This window comes from Macaca nemestrina, chromosome 13 (assembly GCF_043159975.1).
Source record: "Macaca nemestrina isolate mMacNem1 chromosome 13, mMacNem.hap1, whole genome shotgun sequence".
Lineage (NCBI taxonomy): Eukaryota > Metazoa > Chordata > Mammalia > Primates > Cercopithecidae > Macaca > Macaca nemestrina.
In genome coordinates, this window is record NC_092137.1 from 34823907 (window position 1) to 34838751 (window position 14845).

The 14845-nt window shown below is 36.0% G+C and overlaps 1 long non-coding RNA gene across 1 annotated transcript in view; it reads right to left on the reverse strand.

The window, feature by feature from the left end:
• The window catches only part of LOC105464823 (uncharacterized), a 249822-nt gene extending 236395 nt beyond the window's left edge, over nt 1-13427 (reverse strand). Inside the window, exons 1-2 of the long non-coding RNA XR_011611593.1 lie at nt 13135-13427; nt 7098-7181 (exon numbers count right to left, since the gene is read on the reverse strand). This is a non-coding gene — a long non-coding RNA (uncharacterized lncRNA). The remainder of the gene's footprint in view (nt 1-7097; nt 7182-13134) is intronic.
• Between the last annotated feature and the right edge of the window lie 1418 nt (nt 13428-14845).

Genomic DNA, 14845 nt, shown 5'->3' on the forward strand with positions numbered 1-14845 from the left:
ACAGACAAAAAGCAAGTGGAAGGACTGCTTCCAACAGAATAGTAACTGGCATTAAGTTGGAAAGGAGTGGGGAGGGCTGTTCATCTTGTTCTTATTCTTGGTTTTGTTTTTGTTTTTGTTTTCCAAACAAACTGATTTAAACCATGTTTATAAAATAAACATGTATGGTAGGATGACTTGAGATTTGTGGTAGGGACAAGGTAATAATAGCAGAAAAGACAAAAAGAGATACAGATAATGCTGAGAGTGTTGATATAATTATTGGAGATTGTATCAAAAGAAACCTTACAAACAAGATTCAAATTAAGAGTTTCTACTATGCAAACCAACATTGTGATTTGTGTTGGTCTTTTATGCTTTTCCAGCCAGCTTTCATTATTCTTTCTTCCATTTCAAAACCATACACAGCCCTTCCTCAACAAACACACACAGGCACACAAGATTGATGATTACAATAAAAACTTGCTTGGCTAACTTTCTGTTTCCTCACAAGGCCTTGCTTTCTGTTGGGCTGATGCAATACAATCTATACAAACTGAAACATTATAATGTATCAACAATCAAAGAGCAATAGAATAAAGTTGGGTAATGCTGTCTTTGAAACTTAACTCACATTATGTCGGCAGTTAAAAGACCAGACCTGCATTCAGCATTATCACTCCATAGTCCAGATCAATTTTATTGAAATGCCCTATTTATAGAAGTAGGATCTCTGACCTCATGGAATGAGAATGAAAATTCCATATCACAGGAGAGCTCGGAGAACGAGAAAGGCACCATTTGGAAAGACAGGGAGATCCTTGAACTAGAATATCTCAATATTTTTCATTTTAGAAACCTTTAAAAATAGACTTAGTAGGCCGGGCGCGGTGGCTCAAGCCTGTAATCCCAGCACTTTGGGAGGCCGAGACGGGCGGATCACGAGGTCAGGAGATCGAGACCATCCTGGCTAACACGGTGAAACCCCGTCTCTACTAAAAAAATACAAAAACTAGCCGGGAGAGGTGGCGGGTGCCTGTAGTCCTAGCTACTTGGGAGGCTGAGGCAGGAGAATGGCGTAAACCCGGGAGGCGGAGCTTGCAGTGAGCTGAGATCCGGCCACTGCACTCCAGCCTGGGCGACAGAGCAAGACTCCGTCTCAACAACAACAACAACAAAAAATAGACTTAGTGATGCGAGGCCAAAAGAAGTAGTAATTCTTGAGTGCCAGATGTGCTGGATGATAATGATACATAAATAAATAGGCATACATATTTTCAAATACAGCAAAGCAATTAACTATAGAGAGAAATTGTTTTGCCTTTTTCTTCTGGTACATTAAGGAGTTTGCAACTTGCCCATAGTCAGCTCATGGCATGACAGCAGATTAGGAACACAAATGCAAGGCTTTTAAACTCAGAGAACGGTTATTTTTATCAATACAATAAGCCATATTTTTATGAGTACAAAAAAGTTATTTACTATATTTAACTTGGGTTCTAAGGAAACCGGGGTAAAGAAAATTCTGCTGCTCCTATGATTATTTCTTATAGAGAAACAGAGAATGCTTTCATAAGTATTTTAATTATATGCAGCGCCTTCCTAAAATAGAGTGAACTTTAGCAGAGGATTTATCATGACTTTCCCATTTATTTAAGCAAACTGCTTCGTTGAAGAACATGGCAGTTTGAGCTCTTTCCACCTCTTCATCTCAAATCTACCACTACATTTTCACATTTAATTAAGTTTGTATTTATGAAGTCTTCCTGTCTCCAGAGCAATTCAAGGAAGACATAACTAATACAAAATCTCTAAATGTCAGCCTCCGGAGAAGTGAGATTTCTTCCTGAGAACCAGGCTCTCTGCCCACATTCTCCAGCCTACACTGATACACCAAAGGACACCAGTGTTATTGCTGATCTTCTGCAATATGTCTTAAAATAAATGCACACAAGGCATTTATTCTATTTATTTTCTTCTCATCTAGAAAGTTATAAAATTGCCAATTTTCAATTGCACATTTGAAAAACGGTTCTCATCAACCTATATACAAATGTATGTTGAAAAATATTACTGGGGTTCTCTCCTTTTTCATTTGAATGTGCCAAGCTTTGAGGAAAAGGCAACCCTTGAAGCAATTGTGACGGATCATATTACTCTTCCACCTGTGAGTCTAACAATTTATTCTATCTCCAATTAGCTTTTTACTTGCATTATCGTAGTTTTATTCCTTTTTTTTCTCCGTTAAAAAAATTATCCATTGTTGCCGGATGCAGTGGCTCACGCCTGTAATCCCAGCACTTTGGGAGGCAAAGGTGGGAAGATCACCTGAGGTCAAGAGTTCGAGACCAGCCTGGCCAATATGGTGAAACCCCTGTCTTTACTAAAAATACAAAAATTAGCGGGGCACAGTGGCACACGCCTGTAATTCCAGCTACTTGGGAGGCTGAGGCTGGAGAATTGCTTAAACCTGGGAGGCAGAGGTTGCAGTGAGCCAAGATTGTGCACTGCACTCCAGCCTGGGCAACAAGAGCAAAACTCTGTCTCAAAAAAAAGAAAAAAAAATTTCCATTATTTTATTCACCTCTAATGCACCCTTTTGATGAGAGAGGGATTCACACCCTATGGCTATGAGGATGGCCACACACACACTACACTAGACACTAGGAAGATGAGATCGACAGCAATTATTAATCACATCCACTCACAGTCTCGGGGGAAGGACAGTGCATGCCATGAAGAACCACATGGATATTGCATTTAGGAACAGTGGATAAGCAGAAGCTGTGGTAAAGTGACCCCTGAATCCCAGGGAAAGATGTGATTAGCTTGTATGAATAGCTCTGCAGTCTGGAAAGGAATTGAAACCTGCTCCTCAGGGATAAGCAAGCACTGTGCTGGTCCCATGGTAAGGAAGGTTGTTTGACCAGAGACGTTATCCATGGGAGCAATGTGAGGAGGAAAACTTGTTGTTAGGCCATTTGAAGCTTTTCTGGTTTCACTAGATGTTAAGGCAGCACATAATATAGAATATTAAATTAGGCTTTATACCTCAGGGATCTTCATTTATGTTGGCATATATTTAATGAGTACTTAGTTTATCTAAGACAACAGACTATACCAATCTGTAATGTCTACAGGCTTGGGCTATTTGTTACTCGGTTTTAAAGAGTATTTGTTTTCAGGTGAGTGAAAGCAATAGGGAAAGTATTGTTTCCAGTATCCTGTAGATGAGGACACTGAATTTAGAGAAATCATGTTTGTTTAAGATCCCAGAGCTAACCTGTACTTGGGTTTGAAATTAGGTCTCTGTTTATGAGATTACTATACTCCTTTTCTGATATGTTTTGTATGTATGTTTTGTAATAATATTTTGAGTTGTTCTTTACAAAACCTTTCATAAAGACAGCAGAATAATTATTTGAGAAAGAACAACTATTGCCGTATGGTATTCAGTAAGTATTCACCAAATTAATGGTTGAATATCTTTATGAAATGTTTCCATCCTAACCCTGGATTACATATTAATAGGATTTTACAATATTTTACATTATGAAATAACTGCATAACAAATGTGCTTTAAGTACATTTGTGGTGGTCAGTGGGCTTAATAAGATGGTTAAACCCTGGGCTAAGTACATTCTCATGCAATCACCCAAACACGGAGAAGGAAAGACCAAGCTTTCTTTAAGGGAATGCTGCTTAGAGTGTCTTTTCTAAACCACATGTAAGTCCTTTGTTAAACTAAACAGTTGATCTAGAATGGACGGGAAGGATGCAGTCTCAGATTCGAACATGCCATCATATATTCAAAACATTTGTAGGCCAGTCCAGGCATTCTGACAGAAGCAGAACCGAGACGGACAATAAACAAATATATGTTGTTTCATTTTTTCATTTAAATGGCTAGGTGGCTTTAGGCCAAAGATCTAGAACAACATACAGACATAATTCTGGCTGCCTGTGCTCAGATGTCTACCTGATCCTTGAATGCATGAGTAAAATAGTTCTTCCAGCCTTGTAGCTGGAAGTACCAATGTGCCTTGGGCAGTAATTCAACTTAAAGATAAAGATGAGCCAACATATCCCTTATAAAACATAAGACTCAGGATTGTCTGCAAGTTTCATGGTCTCTATCATCTCTTGAGAAATTCCAGAGTTTAAATAGCTCAGCAAATGATGACCCTTTGAATTCTACAATTAAAAGATGGTTTGCTTTGTCCCTCAGACACACTACATTGGAAATGCATTGAGAATGTGAATTTTGGGGTTTACCTGACACTGGCATACATGATTGTCTCTAGGGGAAATGGTTCTCTTCTCTTATTTATTTTCTGTGTGTTTCTGTTTATTTTCCTTATGAGGTAATAGAAGTTTCTGAATTTGCTGCTATTTCTCCCTAAGTAGCAGTTTTTTGTTGTTGTTGTTTGGTTGGTTGGTTTTATTTTGGTTTTGGCTTCTTGTGCCAAAATCAAATGGAGAAGACAGTGGAAAGCTTTTCCAAAACTGCTAACAGGAGACAGTAAACGGAAAATATTCTAAGCAGATTTATTATTTTTATGCTGGCTTGTGGAGTTTCATCTCCTTTTGAATGTGATGAGAACACTTCCCCAAACAAGTTTCCAGTTTTAAATGTGACTAGGAATACAGGAATTGACATATACATTTTATCTTGAGAAATTTATTAAGTCTCAAAAGAAAAACAGAAGCCCAAATAAATATATTGTTATAATTCAGATAAATAACCGAGTCCAGTTTCCTTTAGGATTGTTAACCACTTTGTTAAAAAATAACTTTTGGAAGTTATCTGTCACTCTGTATATGTTATTTTAATGAAACTTGGATGAATATTAATAACATATATTCAAATATTTCCTAATCTATAAGGAACCCATATGGGTTTTAAAATTAATACAACTTCCAACTTTTTGTTTGAAGGCATGTACTTACTATATAAATTCAGTCAAAATCTTGAAGCCTGGATTAGTTTGGCTACTTACCTGTAGTTTTATTAACTATATTTTCTACATTCTAGAGATGATGAAGACTTTATTTTTGTTGTTTAAATATAAATTAATGACTAACTTGAATTCAGTTATGCTGATAATCACAGAAGTTAGTATGCTTGTTTGGTGTAGAGGGGTGTGTGTGTATGTGTGTGTGTATGTGCTTATGTGTTTTCAGAAGTAGTATTGGAAGGAAATTCTCAGCACATATACTGGCATTCAATGTTACTATAATCTTTATATTTTCTCATCTTACTTTTCACACACCACACATGTGCACACACACATGCACACACATACAGATTCCACCTACACATCCCTGTGAGTACACATCTCTATTTATACTTTTCTTAGTTAATGGAGAAACATTTTTTTTCCAGAGATAATTGAGATTAATTAGTAGTGTTAGGTGATCAAAGAGACACCCAAGTTGGGTCGCAATTCTTTTTGTTTAATTTGTATTTTTAAATTTTAAATTGATAAAGTATAGCCATATATATTTAGGAGACACAAACTGATATTATGATGTATGAATATAATATGAAATAATTGAATAAAGCTAATTAATATATCAATCACCTCAAATACGTTTCTGTTTTAGATGAGAACATTTGAACTTTACTCTTGGTGACTTTGAAATGTACTTTCAAAAGTGCTTTTTGAACTGTATTTTGAATGACTTTGAATTTCATTTGAGGTTGGTCATCACTTGCAACCTTACCCTTGGGAAGTAAGATTTTTTTCTTAATTTTTAATTGTAAAATAAATTTCTTTTGTGATAGGTCTCTTTTTTTCTTCTGGGAACTTGATATTCTTCCTTTCACAGACAATGAACACTTTAACTGCTCTTGTTTCCCACTATAATTTGTCTGCTAAGAAACTAAGAGAGCTGCTGCCCCAAATTGTTGCCTGGATAGAATCTCATGGCCTACATACTAACTTTCAATATTTGGCCGATTTTTATTCTAGTTATATTTTCTATGTCCTGATCATTTTAATATACATAATTAACCTAAAATTTTGTTTTGGAATATTACAGTTATAATAAACAATTAACCTTATGTCTTCTGTTACTCTATCTTAAAAGATTTTGGATCTTAAGAGAAGAATATATGCTTAAAAGTACATATGCTCAAAAGTAAGAGAAGAATATATGCTTAAAATCAACTGGAATGCTTCACTGATTTTCTTAATCATGTGGCTTAAGTCCAGATAGAATTGATAATTTGCTAGGGTCATTTCTTCTGTGAGAAATAGAAGAATCTTTTCATTCATCCTTCACTATGAAGAATTGTATAGTTTTCTTGGATATAGAGGCAGTGCATATACTTTACAAGCAAAAGAACAGTATATATTCTTTTATTAGTAATCTTGAAGAAATTTCTTCAGCCTTCATTAAAGCTGTGAGGAACACAATGTGTGCAACAAAGATGACATCTATCACTTATTGAATATTCGCTTTGCATCAGACACAATGCTAAATGCATTTTATCAATTGCCTTATTTAATCTCCACCATAAACTTGTTTATTGAGTATTCCTTTATTTTAAAAATGAGAAAACTGAAGACCCAGTGTTAAATATATATGCATGCTCATAAAGTTAATACATGATAGAGCTGAGATTTTTTTATTTATTTTTTGAGACAGAGTCTCACTCTGTCACCCAGGCTGGAGTGCAGGGGTGCTATCTGGGCTCATGGCAACCTCCACTTCCTGGGTTCAAGTGATTCTCCTGCCTCAGCCTCCCGAGCAGCTGGGCCTACAGGTGCGTGGCACCACGCCCGGCTATTTTTTTTTTTTTTTTTTAGTAGAGACAAGGTTTCACCATGTAGCCAGGATGGTCTTGATCTCCTGACCTCGTGATCCACCCATCTCAGCCTCCCAAAGTGCTGGGATTACAGTTGTGAGCCACCGTGCTCAGCCAATATTTGAATCTCTGTTTGTTACAAATAATTTATTCATGAGTGTTATTAAATTGCCAATTAAAAAAAGTTATCAAGATGTAGGTTTATTTCTCTTTTATTGTAAGATCCTATTAATATGTAATCCAGAGTGAGGATGGAAACTGTACTTACAATGTCCGCAGACATCCAGGCTCCTTTAGTCCTTACCTTTCTATCATCTTTGGCGTAGTTCACACATCCTCATATTCAGGTGGCAGCACATTGTAGGGAGCTGGACAGGAAAAGAAAGGCCTAAAAGGGAACAAAAGGTATAGAAGTCAGTCATACCTCTAGAAGTCAGTTAAGGAAAGTTCCAGGAAGCTGCCTAATGGCATTTATGCTTATCACTCAGTGGTTATAATTTGCCAGATGGCTACAGGACTGACCAAGCAGATTCTCACTGAGCAGACTTGCACCTCATGTAGCATCCTAAGAAACAGCCTTTGTCAAAGCAACATTCTCTAAGGTTGATACTCAGGTGGGATTTCTCACACTGGGCATCCGAATCTTCACTAGAGGAGGTGATATGATTTGCAATCATATTTTGAGTTGTTCTTTTTTTTTAAAATTTATTTATTATTATTATACTTTAAGTTGTAGGGTACTTTACATAACCTTTTATAAAGACAGCAGAAGAATTATTTGAGAAAGAACGACTATTGCCCTGTGGTGTTCAGTAAGTGTTCACCAAATTAATGGCTAAATACATTTATGAAATAACTGTGCATTTTTCTACAGTCAAATTAAACATACATGTATAACAAACTAAAATCCTTGAACAGAAATATTCCGATGCAAGCTTCTAGTTTCTCCACACTAAGTAAACAGGGAAAGCCCTTTCAGACATGCATTCATGCATTCAACAATTTTTAAAGTACCTATTATGCACCTGTATTTTCTTAGAATTTGGGTATCAAAGAACAAGAAAGAATAAAACCAAGAAAGATAAAACAATTACTACTTTTGCATAACCTACATTCTATCAGAGAAAAAATGTATATACATATATATTATATATATATACATATATACTATATATATGACAAGCAAGAAGTAATTCATAGTATGTTAGATAATTTTAAGTGCTATGCAGAAAATTAAAGCAGGAAGAGGGATAATGATAGCTAAGGGAATATTCTGGAGTGATTTCGCACAGAAGATTGATTTTCCGTCAAAGAAAACTAAGGAAGTCACGACACTTCCTATGAAAAAGTGTAAATGTTTACCTTGGATTTAGCAATTTGAACACAGCATGGCAGGAAGCGGGTAGTGTGGCAGGGAAAGATAAAGACTTCTTGTGTCACTAGTTCATGAGAAATTTCACGAAGCTTTTCGATTATAAATGCAGGTATAATGCCATTGTTTCCAAAGACTGTCCTGACTTCTTGTCTTCACTGATATGAACAAGTACTTGATCTATGTTTGCAAGTCTGTTTCCACTAAGAAGTGGAATTGGGAATACAGGGTCTTTGAAGTCCTGGAAGATATTGCTTCCTTGTTTTGCTACAGACTTTTGCCACAGAACATGGCCTCTCTTATTGCCCAAAGAAATCATAAAGAGTGATTTGTTCAGAGAGAGTGGCCAACATTCATTGTTTGTTTGGGGGTTCATGATATTTACTTTTTATCTTGCATATACTTTGAGTTATGTGTCCAGATTAAGGGAACAGTTCATTTGAGTGCTATACTTTCATGAAAAAGGTAGTCGTCTTTGTTAGAATGTAATGCACAGTTGTAGACAACAAAGGGCTAACTTTCTAATAACATTTTATAGTTTCTTCAGACTGCAATTTGTTTGTTCTTTTAAAAATGTAAGCATATACATTATATATGTGTATATACACATAAAGTATTTATATATACACACTACATATACACGCATATATATATACACACACGCACACATATATATGTGTGTGCTCAGCCCTCTATATCCATGAGTTCTGAATACGTGGATTCAACAACTGTTGGTAAAACATATTTCAGAAAATTTCAAAAAGTCAAACTTGAATTTATGGTGCACTGAATACTACATTGAATACATGCAAAGGAAGTGATGCATAGGTATTGTATTACATATTATAAGTAATCTAGAGGTTATTTAAAATATACTGGAGGATGTGCACTTGCATACAAATACTATACCACTTTATATAAGGGACTCTAGCTTTTGTATATTTTGGTATTTGCAGGGGGTCCTGGAAACAATCTTCCATGGACACAGAGAGATGACTCTGTGTGTGTGTGTGTGTGTGTGTGTGTGTGTGTGTACACGTGCATGCATGTGGGTGCAAGCGTGTGTGTATAATATTTTTTAGAAATAATGGGCGATGGAGGATGGGGTACAGGAGCAGAAGATCATGGAGGTGACAACCCATTTGCTGCCCTAGCTCCCTCCCCTCCACCCCTGCCACAAGTGCTAATCTTAGGTGAAGTCATTTCAGAGAATAAGCTCTTCCTCGCCTCTTCACTTCTCACTGTCATCTTTCTCGCCTCCCTGTATTTCTCAGGCTTGTGGAGCCCTAATAGTGCTTTTTGGCTCTTCAGGTTCAGTCAGCAAAGTGATAGGTTCATCATGAAAGCTCCTGTGACCCGGAAGCTGTGCCATGGACTCTCCTTTGCATAACCCTTTTAAATTATTGTACTTACTGCATGCTCCTATTGTGCAGAAAATACTACTGTTTCTATTTTGCAGAAAAAGGTGCAGAAAATGAACAGTTTAAGAAAGAAGACCCAAGTAACATCTGAACTTTATAGATACGCTTTATATATAAAGAAATGGAAATAAATTTATTTGTTAAAATCTCACAAATAATATTCCAGGTATTCTGAAGTTGTGCTTCATTTTCTTTTCTTATACTGTGTTGCTGAGTTAGAGACAACTGGACCATTCAGGCCATACTTATTTATAAATTCAGGTGACTGAAGATGGACCAAGTCTTGTATGCCATATGAAAAACACAGAACATTGTGGTTAAGAGCTTGTTTTTGAAGTCAGACAGGTGCATATTTGAATTTCAGCTCTGTCTATTACTTTTTTTTTTTTTTTGTCTTTCAGGGAATATCTTAACCTCCGTAGGCCTTATTTCCCTATGTGCTTAATCAGAATACTTCCTTCTCAGGGCTGTTTAAAAAACGTTAAGATTTGTGGCCATGAGACAATAACTTCATGTGCTTTATCTTAATAAATATTCTAATATGTGACATAAAGCTTATTATCTTATTTTATAGGGGCTATGTTTGGTACTGGGAAGGGCATAGGTTTTGGAGTGAGTTAGAACTGCATTTAAGTTTTCTCTGCCAACTACTAGAAACCTTTGAAAATAGCAATGTATTAATAGAAGAGACACTCATAGAAGGAACATATTATAAAGGAGATTTTCAATTAAGTACTAATCTAGATTATGCAGAACTAGAATTGGAGGTTTGGAGGCCAGGGAGGGAGATAAAAAAATTAAAAATTATTAAAATTATAGGTAAAAAAAGGAAAGTGATGGAAAAGCTGGTTATTTTAAAGATCCTATTTTATTCAGGTAGGGGAAAGCTGGGGTTTCATAGTCTATTTTCAGGCTGCTGATAAAGACATACCTGAAACTGGGCAATTTACAAAATAAAGAGGTTTAATGGACTTACAGTTCCACGTGGTTGGGGAGGCCTCACAATCATGGTGGAAGGCAAGGAGGAGGTGACGTCGTGCATGGATGGAAGCAGGCAAAGAGAGAGCTTGTGCAGGGAAATTCACATTTTTTTACACCATCAGGTCTCATGAGACGTATTCACTTTCATGAGAACAGAATGGAAAGGCTTGCCCCCATGATTCATTTACATCCTACTGGGTCCTTCCCACAACACATGGGAATTCGAGAGAGCTTGTGCAGGGAAATTCACATTTTTTTACACCATCAGGTCTCATGAGACGTATTCACTTTCATGAGAACAGAATGGAAAGGCTTGCCCCCATGATTCATTTACATCCTACTGGGTCCTTCCCACAACACATGGGAATTCAAGGTGAGATTTGGGTGGGGACACAGCCAAACCATATCAAGGGGGTAATAAGCCCATAATGGGATTGAAACAGTATATGTCAATGGGAAAATACTTGGGATAATTTATAAAACAAGTTACTTAAACTTTTAAGGAACATATTATGTGAATTTTACGCACACAGTTAATCAGAATTGAAAATGTAGGAAACATTTCGAATTTCGTTCTATGTGAAATACAACCTTGCTTACCACACCAGAAACAAAAAGGAAAGTTGCCAATTGATCTCATTGATGCATACAAATGCAATTTTTTTAAAAAAAAAATCTTAAATCAGCCAGATACAGAAAAAGATAATACATGATAATTAAGTTGCCTCCTGAAAATGCAAGAGTAGTTTAATATTAGGGAAGCTATAAATCTAAGTTTATACTTGAGAAAATAAGAATTGGAAAATGCCCCTTGAGCATTTCGATAGATGCATCAAAATTTGATAAAATTTGATTCCCACTCATAACTAAAAATATTCACAAACCAGTCACAAGAGTGAATTTAATTGATTTATTAGAGAATATGCATAAAAACAATAACCCTATAGGAGTTCTCCTGCTGGCAATGACATAATGACTGGAATTAAACTAATCCTTCTACAAAGTATATCTATAAAAGCTGGATTAAATAGGTATCTTGGAGAAATAAAGAACATGAAAGTAAGCATGTAAATGCCTCTAAATTACAACTGAGTAAAACTCCAATGAAAATAATTTAAATATAAAAATACATGCCAGCAATAGTACACAATGAAAGAAAGTGGTAAATAAAGTTAAAATTTTGTGAGGTTGTAAATAAAGTTAAATTTTTGTGTGTGTGAAATGGCAAAAATCCAAATTTAAGGCAGATATTAATACATTAATGACATATGTTGTAATTTCATAAAAACTCACTAAGTAAATACAGATATATCTTCAGAGATGGGTGGGTTGGTTCTTTATGCTCATTCTTCTTTCTTATTCTGATTTAACCATAAACAAACTGATCAAATTGGGCACTTTTTCTCCCATCTTAGCTGTGTTACATGCCTCAAGTCTTTGACACTTCCCCATAGCAAGGAAAATAAAGAAATGTAAGAAGCAAACTGTCTAGGGTCAGAATGGCCCACTGCTTTGAGAGCAACTTCGACTTGAAAGCACCTATCTTGCACACACTGTAAGTGTGGTCTCTGAGCATGCCTGTTCTGCATGAAGGAACTTAATTTGAAACAATTCTTTTGTCCAACTGAGCTTACTGTTTCTCAATCCTATCTGTTCCTTTGAAATGAAGAATTGGTTAGCACCATCTGTTGTGCTCATCTCTGCTTATGCATCAATCTAATGTCTCTCCCTTCACCCCGGTCTCACCCAAAACATCAAGAGTGGCAACTTATCTTCTGATCATTACCCATTTGTACCTCTAGTCTTATCTTCTCACAGAGGCCCTATCATATGACATCAAAATTGTGGAGGGGTGTGGTGTGTAGACAAGCAAGTTTATGTCTACACAACTCAGACTTTTCTGTATGCAGATGCATTCACCTTTTCCATATTTTCTTCTGAGAGAAGCTCTTATTCTAGCCAGATGCAAAATCTTGATATCACCTTGTAACTGAGCCGCTTAACTTCAAAACGTGTTTAATTTTTCCCCCTTTCTCTTTTCTCCCTAGTCTCAAGACATAACCGTGAAGCAAACTGCAGAAGCTTTTTCCCTTAACTTTGAAATACACTTCATATCCCCTGCTTTCTCACCATATTCTCTCTTCACATTTATCTATCTGCGTGATACTACCTAATTATGTGCTTACTTAGAAGTTCCAGGGGTTAATTGTGAGACAGAGAGACCAAGCCTGAATTTTACAGACCCAGCTGTAAAATTCCAGCGTTTACCTCAAGACAACTAGTCAACAACCTGGCCATTGTTGACATGATGCCAGCCTGAACTCCAGGTGGACTGAGACACAAGATAGTCACTGAAACAAGACATGCAGACCTCAGAATCAGCACAACTTGATATGCCTCCTATGTCAAGTTCTCCTTTTTCAAACAACTCCTGCATGCCTTCCATATCAATTCACCCCTTTTCAAGCCTGTGCCTTTTCTCCAGAAATTGAAAGTGGCCACTTTGGATGGGAATCTGGTCACTTCCCCCTTACTAGTTTTGGTTAATACATTTTTTTCCACCATACCTCAATGTTGTCGCTGGGCTCTGTAAGTGGCGATCAGACAGAACTGCATTTTGTTACAACCTGTGATTTAGCCTTCTTCATGATGTAGTTTGTGTCTATCTCCACATCATACTGCAGATTTTTCTCCTGTGTCTTCCTCTAAATTCTACTGCCAGCACATCCATCTCAAAGTGGGATTGCATATCCAGCTTCTGTAAATGCTGCTCTGATAACAGTACTTCTCATCTCAAACTGCTGCAGTATCTCTCAGTTCTTCATTACTCAATGTCCCTGCCTTACTTGCAACGTCTTCTTTCAGCTGTTTCTGCTTATATAGCATTAATTTTCATGAGTTCTCAGGATATTTCTTTTGCTTCTGCTGAGTCAGATTTACATTTGTTATCTTTCGTATACTATTTCATGCTGTTCCACAAACTCATACTACCTTTTTATTTATTTTATTTTTTTGTTACACTTAAATGCTCTATTCTCTGCTTCCTACGTTTGCATAAACTATCAAATCTCAATGCAATACTCATTCTTCCATGGATGATTGATAGTCTCCTCTTCCTCAAAGTTTATTCATTTCTATCCCCTCTGAACCAGCACCTACTGTTGGTTTAAAAAAAATAGCATTTAAACACCTGCAATACTATGTATTTGTTTACCCAATGGATGAATAACATAAAAATGCATTATTGATTCTGGTTTCATGTGTGCTAACCTTGTTACTCCTTGTACACTCTAAGCTTGCTAAATGCTTTCTTTTTAACTGGATAGATAGAGATGGGAGAAAGAGACGGAGTGGAAGAGTGGGAGGGAGGAACATTGATTTATACTTAAAAAAATCCCAGATTGTATCTAAAACAGTACTGATTACAAATCCTTGCTGAATGCTTTTGTTGATGGACATTTATAGTGCATGCATTTTTTTATCAGAGTATCTGATGTATGTAAATACATCTAAATTTTTAATCACAAAAGAATTTGATATTTTAAAACATATTCTTTCTGATTACTGTTCATATTTGAGGATACTGACTGGAAGATGACAGAAAAGACCTTCTGTCCCTTCAGCTCAAAATCTTGATCCAAATGATGGTTATATGATTGAATATATATGGAAAAATTATACTAACTTAATTTTTACATGCTTTAAAGTATGATAGATACCTCAATAAGTTTAAAAGGTATTTAAACCAAATGCGAGTGAGTCACTTTAATACTACCCAAAAGAAAACTAATGCAATATTGAAGAAACATTGTCATTTTCAATGTTGAAGTTAATTGTCATTTCTATGGATTTCGAAGCACTCTATAATCTCTAAATGAAGATCTAAAATAAAAACTCAAAAGCCTAAATATAATTATATATGACAGCTTCTAGTAAGAAAATATTCAATAAAGTAATGGCATTATATATGGAATATAATTCTGGTAAAGAGCGCTGGGAAAGTAATGATTCTCTTACAATTTTACAGTGCACTAATGTACGGGCAGCACTGATATTTCTAATATGTTGACTACAACCACTCCATGAGCTACCAGGACAGTTTATCTTTATTTCAGAAAAAAAAAATGGTGAAATTTAAAGAGGATACATCATTAGCACAAAGCCCTGTGATGCTTGTTAATGGTTAATTTAGAGAGCAAATTTATGTAAGCTCACATCTCTTCCGATTATCTCTATGTTAAACCATACACATAACTTGAGACCATTTACAAACGTGTT